The following is a 10,229-nucleotide window of genomic DNA, read 5'->3' on the forward strand; positions in this document are numbered from 1 at the left end:
CCCACACTTTAAGGAAGGCCATTCTCCACACAATCAATGGGAGGAAGTGGGCACTCTCTTCCCAGGCCCAGAGCCCGGTTGTCCGGAAGAGCAGATCTGGATCTCTCAGGGAGCCAAAATACGCACATCCATTGAGAAAAACCTTTCTGGCACAGTTTGAAGCTGGACAGACAGGTGTGAAACACACACGCAAACCAACATATGTTTTTAAAGGCACTGGTTAAAAATATCCGATATAAGCCAAGAGTAACTAAGACTTGCATAATGTAAGGGGAAAAGTAGGCACCTTAACTGACTCAAAAATGACATTAGACCACTTACAATAAGCCAATTCACTGAATTAAATGGATATGACACTTCTAAGATCAGTTACTATATTATATTACCAGTTCGAAAGACTTTGAATAATATGACATTGAATTTTTACATCCCAAAGGCTGTCTAGGTATCAGGGGAGAGGTTTGAATGTCTGTTTATTAGATAATGCAGCGGTGAGCCACTGAAGTGTGCCCTGATTGATCTGTTTTCCTCTTGCCATGGGGTGTCTTGACGGGGCAGTAAATGAGTCTCTGTTTGAGCCAGACGTGACAGGGTTAACGATGGGTCAGTCACTAAAAATGATGACCCACAGCAGGGTACGAGGAGAGAGACAGAGGGTGATAGAAATGGAGAAAAATAGACTGAGGGAGAAAGATCCCACTGGGCACAGATGTCAATTCAACGTCTATTCCACGTTGGTTCAAGGTCATTTGATTGAAATGACGTGGAAACAGCGTTGACTCAACCAGCGTGTGCCCAGTGGGATGGGGTGGAAAGGGAGAAGGGGGAGAGTTTGGGAAAAGGAGAAAGTTTGGGAGGAGGGGTATAGAGAAAGTGAGGGAGAGAAAGTGAGAGATAGTGAGGGTGAGAAATGGAGAAGAGGTGTAGACTGAAGGAGATTTATATGATCCATGTGTTATCCTTTCACGCTGTCAGAACACACATTAAAAAACAATCAATTACCTCCTGAGAAAGAAAACGGGGGTCCAACGTGTGTGTGCGTGCCTGCAATGTGTGTACAGTGTGTTAGGGGAGAGTGAGACAGGGTTCAGAACAGAGCAGCTGGATTGAGATTGACAGGCAGGAAAAGTGTGTAATCAACCACCAATGACTACCTGCCCTCCTGCCACAACCCCCCCCCCCCTCCACTTCCCCCTCCACACAGGAGAGAGGTACAGCATGAATATCCCCTCCCCCTCCACACACCTCAAAACTAACAGTATGTCCTTTGTATGGTACCTTGTCATTACTGAACCAAGGAATTCAGTCAGTCTGATGTCGGAGTCCAATCCCCCTCCTTATGGACCAATCATAGCTCCCAACTTCACTTCCTCCATTAGTCTACATAGCTGTGTACTCCCTCCTAAAGCACTTATAGACTTAACTACGTTTTGACTTTCACCCTTAGTCTTTGTTATTTAGAGCAATTCTAACACAGCACCTTTTGATCGAAGCGCAGCATGTGGAGAGCTAAACCTACATACAGACAGAGAGGACACACAGTATGCCTCTCATCAGTTGTGGAAGTGACTGTAATCATTAGCTATGTCCCACCTCTGACCCACACTCTACTGTGGTGAATGCAGACACACCGCCTCCCGCCAGCCATAGACACATTTTAGCCTGCCAGATTTACTGGCATCTGCTCTAAGAGAGACGGTCATATCGACTTATTTTCCTCCTGTCGCACATTGTGTGTGTGTGTGTGTGTGTGTGTGTGTGTGTGTGTGTTAGCCCCAGAGAACAGTCAGAAAATTCCTGTAAGGCGGTGGGCAAATACACACATTGTGACCTCAGCTCTTAAGGTTAATGTTGCATTTAACTCAGTCAGCCATCAGGAATTCTCAACCACCAGCTGGAGAGGAACACTGCAACAAATAAGCTGTGTCGAATCACTAAAGTGCTCTATTTGAAATGGTTTGAATTGAGGAAGCATAACCCTAAGGGAGAAAATATCACAGCAAACAAACACCAGCTCCTTCCTTCCTCTCTTTCCTCCACTTACTGGACTCCACGTCTTCCATCCCTTTATTTTTCCTCTACTTCTGCTTCCACTGTGAAAATATCCTCTCTCTGTAGTAGGAGCGTACAGGAAGCCATTTTCACTGAAAACAGTGGGACTTCCTACACACCTTCTGGTCATTACAGTGTGTTTAAGGTTAAATGGCCCAGGATTCCTTAGGGAATGAACTGTATTTTATCCTCTAAGGACTCAAACATTCTCAGGACAGACCCCAGACCGATCCTTTATACCATGGATTAAGATCGATACAGCTCAGAGCACACTCACATGGTGAGGCCTCCATTCCGGCTCTAATAAATGCCTCCACATCAGCCTGCATGGTCCTCCATTCCGGCTCTGATGAATAGAGTGCCAGGCACTAACAGGCTGACATGAGACAGTGACGGGCTGTTTCATATTTAATGGTAGAGTGTGAGTGCGACTGGGAGGCTCAGTGCAGCCTTGGTGGTTGAGTGACAGGGTTAAGACTGGAGTCAGCCATTAGAATCCTCTCTAAAGCCCCTCTATGCTGTAATGAGAAGCAGATCTCGTCAGCCCCCTACCACACTATCTACAGCAGAGTCTGGGGACTGATGGGAGAAACAGGCAGAACTGCACACTCTCTCTCTCCCTCTATGTCTCTGTCACTCTCTCGCTTTCTCTGTCTCTGTCTCTGTGCCTGTCTTTCTCTCTCTCTCTCTGCCTCTCTCTCTTACACATGTAGCTTTGCTGATGTATATCACCACATAGTATAAAACTACAAAACACTACATCATCCGTCATATCCCTTGTCTGTGAGTAATGGGTGCACACAGTGATATTACTGTATTTACAATGTAACATAAGTTAAGCACTTGGTCATAAACAAGCCCTGAGGGAGGAATGGAGAGAACAGAGAGTAGAGAGAGGGAGGATGGATGAATGGGAGTGTTAGCACTCCTATCCCTCACTAGGAGCTCTAGGCGCACAGGGCTCAACTCCAGATGGCGGTTGGGTTGCCACATCCTGGCCATAATCGCCCCGTAGCGCTGTGTTCACCCTTGTGGACCATCGGAGGGTAAAACCATGAATGGGAACCACCTGGGATGGAGAGAAATAGCCAGAGGTAACTTTCCATCACATGATTTTACCCTGGCAACTCAAAACCTTTGTACTCTATCATTGGAGTAAGGGCCCAGCTAGCACATACCAATATGAAACCAAAAACATACGTTCCCACAACTTCCAAGGAACTAAATGTGTTAGCTAGGGGACTAGATACTTCTGAGTATTATAGTGCAGGTTTTATGTCCCAGCTGTATGATCCGTCCGCATAGCTGGGTGTATACATTTCTTTATGTCATTTATTCTATCAAGCTGTTTGAGTCATTCGTTGTATCCTATTAAGCTGAGTGTTGACTCCCCCATGTATGTTTATGTCTGCTGTTGCTAAACTCTGTTTTTTCAGTTTGAATAAGGAATGTAGTCGATTCAGATCGCAGAGATTGGATGGTCTTTTTGTTGACAGTATAGACAGTCTGTTAAGATGCCTGTTTAGATGTTCATAACTCACCAGTGGCTGGTTAGTTTAACCAGGCAATGTAACACAACGTTGAGCCCTCTAGGCTGTGGTGACAAGGTACCTGTGGCTGTGAGCAAGGCTTTTTTTGTTTCCCTCATCTCTGTCAAGAGGTGTTTAAAAAGACTGCACATTCCTGCAGAGTCCTGAGGTGGTTCATTTTTCATTCGCTGTTTGACAGCACAAAAGAGCCAAAAGTCAGCCACCTTATCTGTGAACTCTCTCTGTCTGCAGCGTATAAAACTGGCATTCTCCGGGGCAGACGTCAGGAACGCCGGGATAGGATTACGGGATTAGCGCTGTTAGCATATAGGGAACGGTTTTGAAGTGTACACCCTGTCTTGTCCTCTGTTGAGAGAGTCTGCCTGTCAGAGCTCACTCACTGATCCGTAGTGGACACACTCTGAGCCCTCAGGGAACACCTGTTCAGAGTTATTACCTATTATCTACATGGACCTAATGGGCTATATATCATATGGAGTTACAGAGCATAAAGGTGTGTGTGTGTGTGCCTGCCTGCATGCGTGTGTGTGTGGTAGGCAGAGCCTGTGGTAGGCACAGCCTGGGGTGTATTCATTACTCCGGTTCTGTTGCAAAACGTTTAATCTGTTTCAAAACGTTTTACAACAGACAACGTTTTTTTGCGACAGAATCGGTGTAATGAATACACCCTGGGTGAACCCTCAATCATAGAGGTCATATTCAGATGAATGAAACCGCTTTCTCCAGTTATTTCACTGGGATGGTAGACTGATAGATATCCCTAGAGTGGTCCCTAGGCTGGATGAGATGTTTTTAGGACAGCAGTACATAGGGGCTGTGAGTGACTGAACAAGTAAACATAGTCGACAGACTGATGGAGAAGGTGAAAGAAGGAGAGAGAGAAAGAGAGACAGCAACTACTTAGACATTTTGAGCGATAGGTAAACTGAGAAGAGGTAAGTATTAAGCATTTCACACCTGTATACCTCTACAACAAAGCATCTGGGTAAATGCTGGCCTTTCCAGCATGTTTGACATTTAGTCAGTTATCAGGTTTCAGCTGCGGTCCATTCAAGGTTGCTGTGAGGGACACTCAGTGTGGAATGTCTTTATGACTGTGCTACCTGATAGGAACACTCTCTGCCAAACACACACATCTGCATGAGCCTGACCCAGAACACAGAATCAAATGAATATCCTCCTACACATGCTAAACAACAACATTAACACAGTGTTACATTTTCTTATGAAACACAAACAACAACATCACACCTACATATATCGAATTTCTAGGATAGCACCTCCCATCTCTTCAACACACAAAAACATGGAATTATGTTGTCTCTCTTCTCAAGGATGAAAGAGAATGAGTGAAGTTGGAGAGGGAGAGAAGATGTGGAGAATGGGGAGGTAGAGAGGCGGTGAGGCTTTTTGTGGTGAGGTAGTTGCATAATGAGGGTGGAGACAGTGTGAGGAGTGGGGTTTAGGAAGGGGAAAGAGAGGGTCAGTGTGAATAATGTACTTGGGGTTGGAGAGAGGGACCTCTCTCTCAACCCTCCTATTGGGTACAGGGTAAGAGGACAATGCCACACTGAAGAGGACTTCATATGAAGGGTTCTTCACTTTTTCTCTTTCTCTTTCTGCCTCTTTTTCTGGTTTCTGGGTCTTGCGTTCTATCCTCCATCTCTCCCTATCTCTAAATCTTTGTTTTCATTTTGTGTGAGGCCAGTCCATGCTGACCCTGAGCAGTGCAACATGAGGACTGTTTACAGTGACCACCCTGTCCACTGTTGAACATAACTAAACTACGAGACCACAGATCAGACCAGCTCCTATTTAATCTGTGTATAAGTAAACCCAAACAGAAAGAATGTCTTATAAATCAGTCTCAGACTGAGACACCACACTCTATTTCTCTTTGTCTGTCTCCTATTCTGTCTCTGATTGTCTCTCTCTCACACACACACACACACACACACACACACACACACACACACACACACACACACACACACACACACACACACACACACAGAGTTATTATTACAGAAAGAGCAGCTTTGGTTTCCCAGGATACATAATTAAATACGTATTACAGTAATCTAGCCCCCCCACAGGACTCATAACAGTCACCTCCTGTACTAGATTAAAGACTGGTAAAGAAACCTTACAGGAACAGGTCTACAACTGTATATGCTGTGTTTAACCTTTAAGCAATAATCAGTGACAAATTAGTATGGCTTTTGTCTTCTAAAGGAGAAAAGGAACTCTCTGTGTCCCTGATTGCTGTTTGTGTATGGTAGGCCTACCCTTCTAATATCAGAGGTCGGTTTAGTCCATTAGACTTTAGGTATTAATACACCTGTTGCTTGGAATGTTTTGAATACACAGTACTGTGGGAATTGTTATTTTAGCTCTGCAGCTGCACGCACAGACATGGATGCGCACACACACACATACACGCACACACACACACAGACGTGTGCAGATACACACACACAAACACAAACACATCCAGCCTGGCAGCCGGGGTCTCAGAGGAACCACTTCGTCCGCTGGTCGCTCTCTCTGTCTCTGTCTCTGTCTCTCTCTCGCTCTCTCTCTCTCTGTCTCTGTCTCTGTCTCTGTCTCTCTCTCTCTCTCTCTCTCTCTCTCTCTCTCTCTCTCCCTCTCTCACACTCTGTATGAGGGTTGCTGTAGAACAGAACAGAGATTGGCAGCGGTTTAAGGACCACGGATGCTTATCTAATACACTTCCTATATCCCCCCTGATGCTCCTGATACCGAGGACAATGGATATGCGTGAGCACTGGGGACTCCCTTTCAACCCGCACAGAAACAATACTACTGCATCCACTCTATTGGTCCTTTATGAGGTCAGAGTACTCCCTGATTAGAGATCAGTGGCCATGTGACCTAATAGTCATATTTCAGAGGAGAGATCATTGAATAGAGGGCGTATTATCATAGTGAATGTTGTTGTTGTAGCTTTGACTATTTATTGGTATCATTAGTCTAGTCATGTACTGAGAGTAACTGAAATCTGTGACTAATTGTATTGTAATGAGAGCGTGTGTTAAATATCTAGGTCTGCTTGGTTTATGGATGGTTTATTGATGATGTGGTCAATGTGGATGATAGTATTCCTTTGTACTTTGTTTCATAGACTTATACTGCATAATAAGCTTTGTTTACAGACATCTATCTTCTCAGCCTGTTTGTAAGATTCATGACAGAAGTTCATATTTGATCAGATGGTCAATATATATATATATCCGACAGTCTTATTTGTCTAATGAACGATGACATCCTTTCAAGACACAGTTCCCTTCACAGTCAATGTCTCAAACTGGGCTATTACAATGGACTGGGGCCTAAATGCTTTGTGATTGGTTGTTTAGACAGATAGCGCTGCTCTATGGGGGACAGAGGAGCAGGTGAGCACTCAGTCAACACACATTCGGCTCCCACAATGCTTTGTGCCGGTTCCAAGAGGATACGTGGGTGCTCAGAATGAGACTGAATGCTGGTGAACAACAATATAAATTCCAACAAAAAAAGAACACGGCACCTGACTTTATAAATACTGTATTATTTATACTGAACAAAAATATAAATGCAACATGCAACAATTTCAGTTGAGTTAAGGTTCAATTAAGGAAATCAGTTCATTTAAATAAATTCATTAGGCCCTAATCTATGGATTTCACATGACTGGGATTGATATGCATCTGTTGGTCATCGATACTTTAAAAGAAAAGGTGTGGGCGTGGTTCAGAAAACCAGTCAGTATCTAGTTTGACCACCAATTCCCTCATGCAGCGCGACACATCTCCTTCGCATAGACTTGATCAGGTTGTTGATTGTGGCCTGTGGAATGTTGTCCCACTCGTCTTCAATGGCTGTGCGAAGTTGCTGGATATTGGCGGGAACTGGAACACACTGTCATACACGTCAATCCAGAGCATCCCAAACATGTTCAAGGGGTGACATGTCTGGTTAGCATGCAGGCCATGGAAGAACTGGGACATTTTCATCTTCTAGGAATTGTGTACAGATCCTTGCGACATGGTGTCGTGCATTATCATGCTGAAACATGAGGTGATGGCGGTGGATGAATGGCACGATAATGGACCTCAGGATCTCGTCACGTTATGTCTGCACTTTCAAATTGCCATCAATAAAAGGCAATTGTGTTCATTGTCTGTAGCTCATGCCTGCCCATACCATAACCCCACCGCCACCATGGGGCACTCTATTCACGTTGTTAACATCAGCACACCGCTTGCCCACACAACGGTCATGAGGCCGGTTGGAAGTACTGCAAAATTCTCTACAATGATGGAGTCATTAACTCGTTTTTCAACCACTCTACAAAATTCTTATTAACAAACTATAGTTTTTTATTTATTTAACCTTTATTTAACCAGGAAGGGCTCATTGAGATTAAAATCTCTTTTTTAAGAGCGCGCTGGCCAAGATAGGCAGCACCAAGTCATTACAAAAAAATTACACAGACAACATGAAAAACTACAAGTAAAAAACATTGAATTCACAAGAGTATAAAACAGCAAATTAAAAACATTGACAGGTCACGGAATCAACCTCAAAATCCTTCATCAGTGATTTAAAAACACCAATCGGGACAAGTTCTTTCAGTTTAAAAGTATTTTGTAAGGTGTTCCAAGACGATGGCGCAGAGTACATAAAAGCCCTTTTTACCAAATTCAGTTCGGACATTTGAAACAGTTAGCAGGATAAAGTCCAGTGAACGAAGAGAGTACCCACCACATTTCTGAACAATAAAAATGCACAAATAAAAAGGTAGTTAACCCAAAATGGCTTTGTAAATAAATGTATACCAGTGACTGAGCCTACGAGGGACTAGAGAAGGCCAGCCAACCCTGGTATACAAAGTGCAGTGGTCTGTAAGGGTTTTGCAGTTTAAAATAAATCTCAGTGCCATGGTAAAGAGTGTCAATTGATCTCAAACACTGAGCGGAAGCATTCATATATAAAATAGTTTTGGTTAGGACATCTACTTTGTGCATGACACAAGTAATTTTTCCAACAATTGTTTACAGACAGATTATTTCACTTATTCCAGTGGGTCAGAAGTTTACATACACTAAATTGACTGTGCCTTTAAACAACTTGGAAAAATCCAGAAAATGATGTAATGGCTTTAGAAGCTTTTGATAGGCTAATTGACATAATTGATAGGCTAATTGACATAATTTGAGTCAATTGGAGGTGCACCTGTGGACCGTAGACTGCCGCTGGAGGCTCCGGACCGTAGACTGCCGCTGGAGGCTCTGGACAGCAGACCGTCGCTGGAGGCTCTGTACAGCAGACCGTCGCTGGAGGCTCCGGAATGTAGATCGTCGCCGGAGGCTCCAGACTGGGAACCCTCGTAGGAGGCTCCGGACTGGGAACCCTCGCAGGAGACTCTGGACTGGGAACCCTAGCTGGAGGCTCTAGGCTGCAGACTGACACTGAAGGCTCTGGACCGCAGACCGTCGCTGGAGGCTCTGGACCGCAGACTGTCGCTGGAGGCTCTGGACCGCAGACCGTCGCTGGAGGCTCTGGACAGCAGTTCGTCGCTGGAGGCTCTGGACAGCAGACCGTCGCTGGAGGCTCTGGACCGCAGACCGTCGCTGGAGGCTCTGGACCGCAGACCGTCGCTGGAGGCTCTGGATAGCAGACCGTCGCTGGAGGCTCTGGACCGCAGACTGTCGCTGGAGGCTCTGGACTGCCGACCGTCGCTGGAGACTCTGTACTGAAGACCGTCGGTGGAGGCTCTGGACTGCCATGGATCAATCCACCTGGCGTGTCAGATTTCAAAAAGGCTTTACGGTGAAAGCAAACCATGCGATTATGTGAGGACAGCTCCTCAGCAGACAAAACATTACAAACAGCTAGCAGCAAAGTAGATTGGTCACGAAAGTCAGAAAAGCAATAAAATGAATCACTTACCTTTGATGATCTTTGTATGTTTGCACTCATGAGACTCCCAGTTACATGCGATTATGTGAGGACAGCTCCTCAGCAGACAAAACATTACAAACAGCTAGCAGCAAAGTAGATTGGTCACGAAAGTCAGAAAAGCAATTCAATGAATCACTTACCTTTGATGATCATCGTATGTTTGCACTCACGAGACTCCCAGTTACACAATGTTTGTTTTGTTCGATAAAGATTCTCTTTATATCCAAAAACCTCCATTTGGTTGGCGCAATTTGTTCAGAAATCCACAGGCTCCTGCGGTCACGACGGGCAGGCGAAAATTCCAAATAGTGTCCGTAAAGTTTGTAGAAATTCATAATCAATCCTCAGGTTGTTTTTACAATAAATAATCAATCATATTTTAACCAGACAGTAGCCTTTTCAATAGACGAGAGAAAGAAAAGGTCTCGCTCCAGGCACGCACGCATGCACAAATCTGAGGACATCTGGCTATCCACTAACGCGATGTGATCATTCTCGCTCATTTTTCAGAATAAAAGCCTGAAACTATGTCTAAAGAATGTTCACACCTTGTGGAAGCCATAGGGAAAGGAATCTGGTTGATATCCCTTTAAATGGAGGATAGGCTTGCAATGGAAAAGAGTAGTTTCAGAAAAACAGCACTTCCTGGATGATTATTAT

Source organism: Oncorhynchus tshawytscha, linkage group LG26 (assembly GCF_018296145.1).
Source record: "Oncorhynchus tshawytscha isolate Ot180627B linkage group LG26, Otsh_v2.0, whole genome shotgun sequence".
NCBI classification, from domain to species: domain Eukaryota; kingdom Metazoa; phylum Chordata; class Actinopteri; order Salmoniformes; family Salmonidae; genus Oncorhynchus; species Oncorhynchus tshawytscha.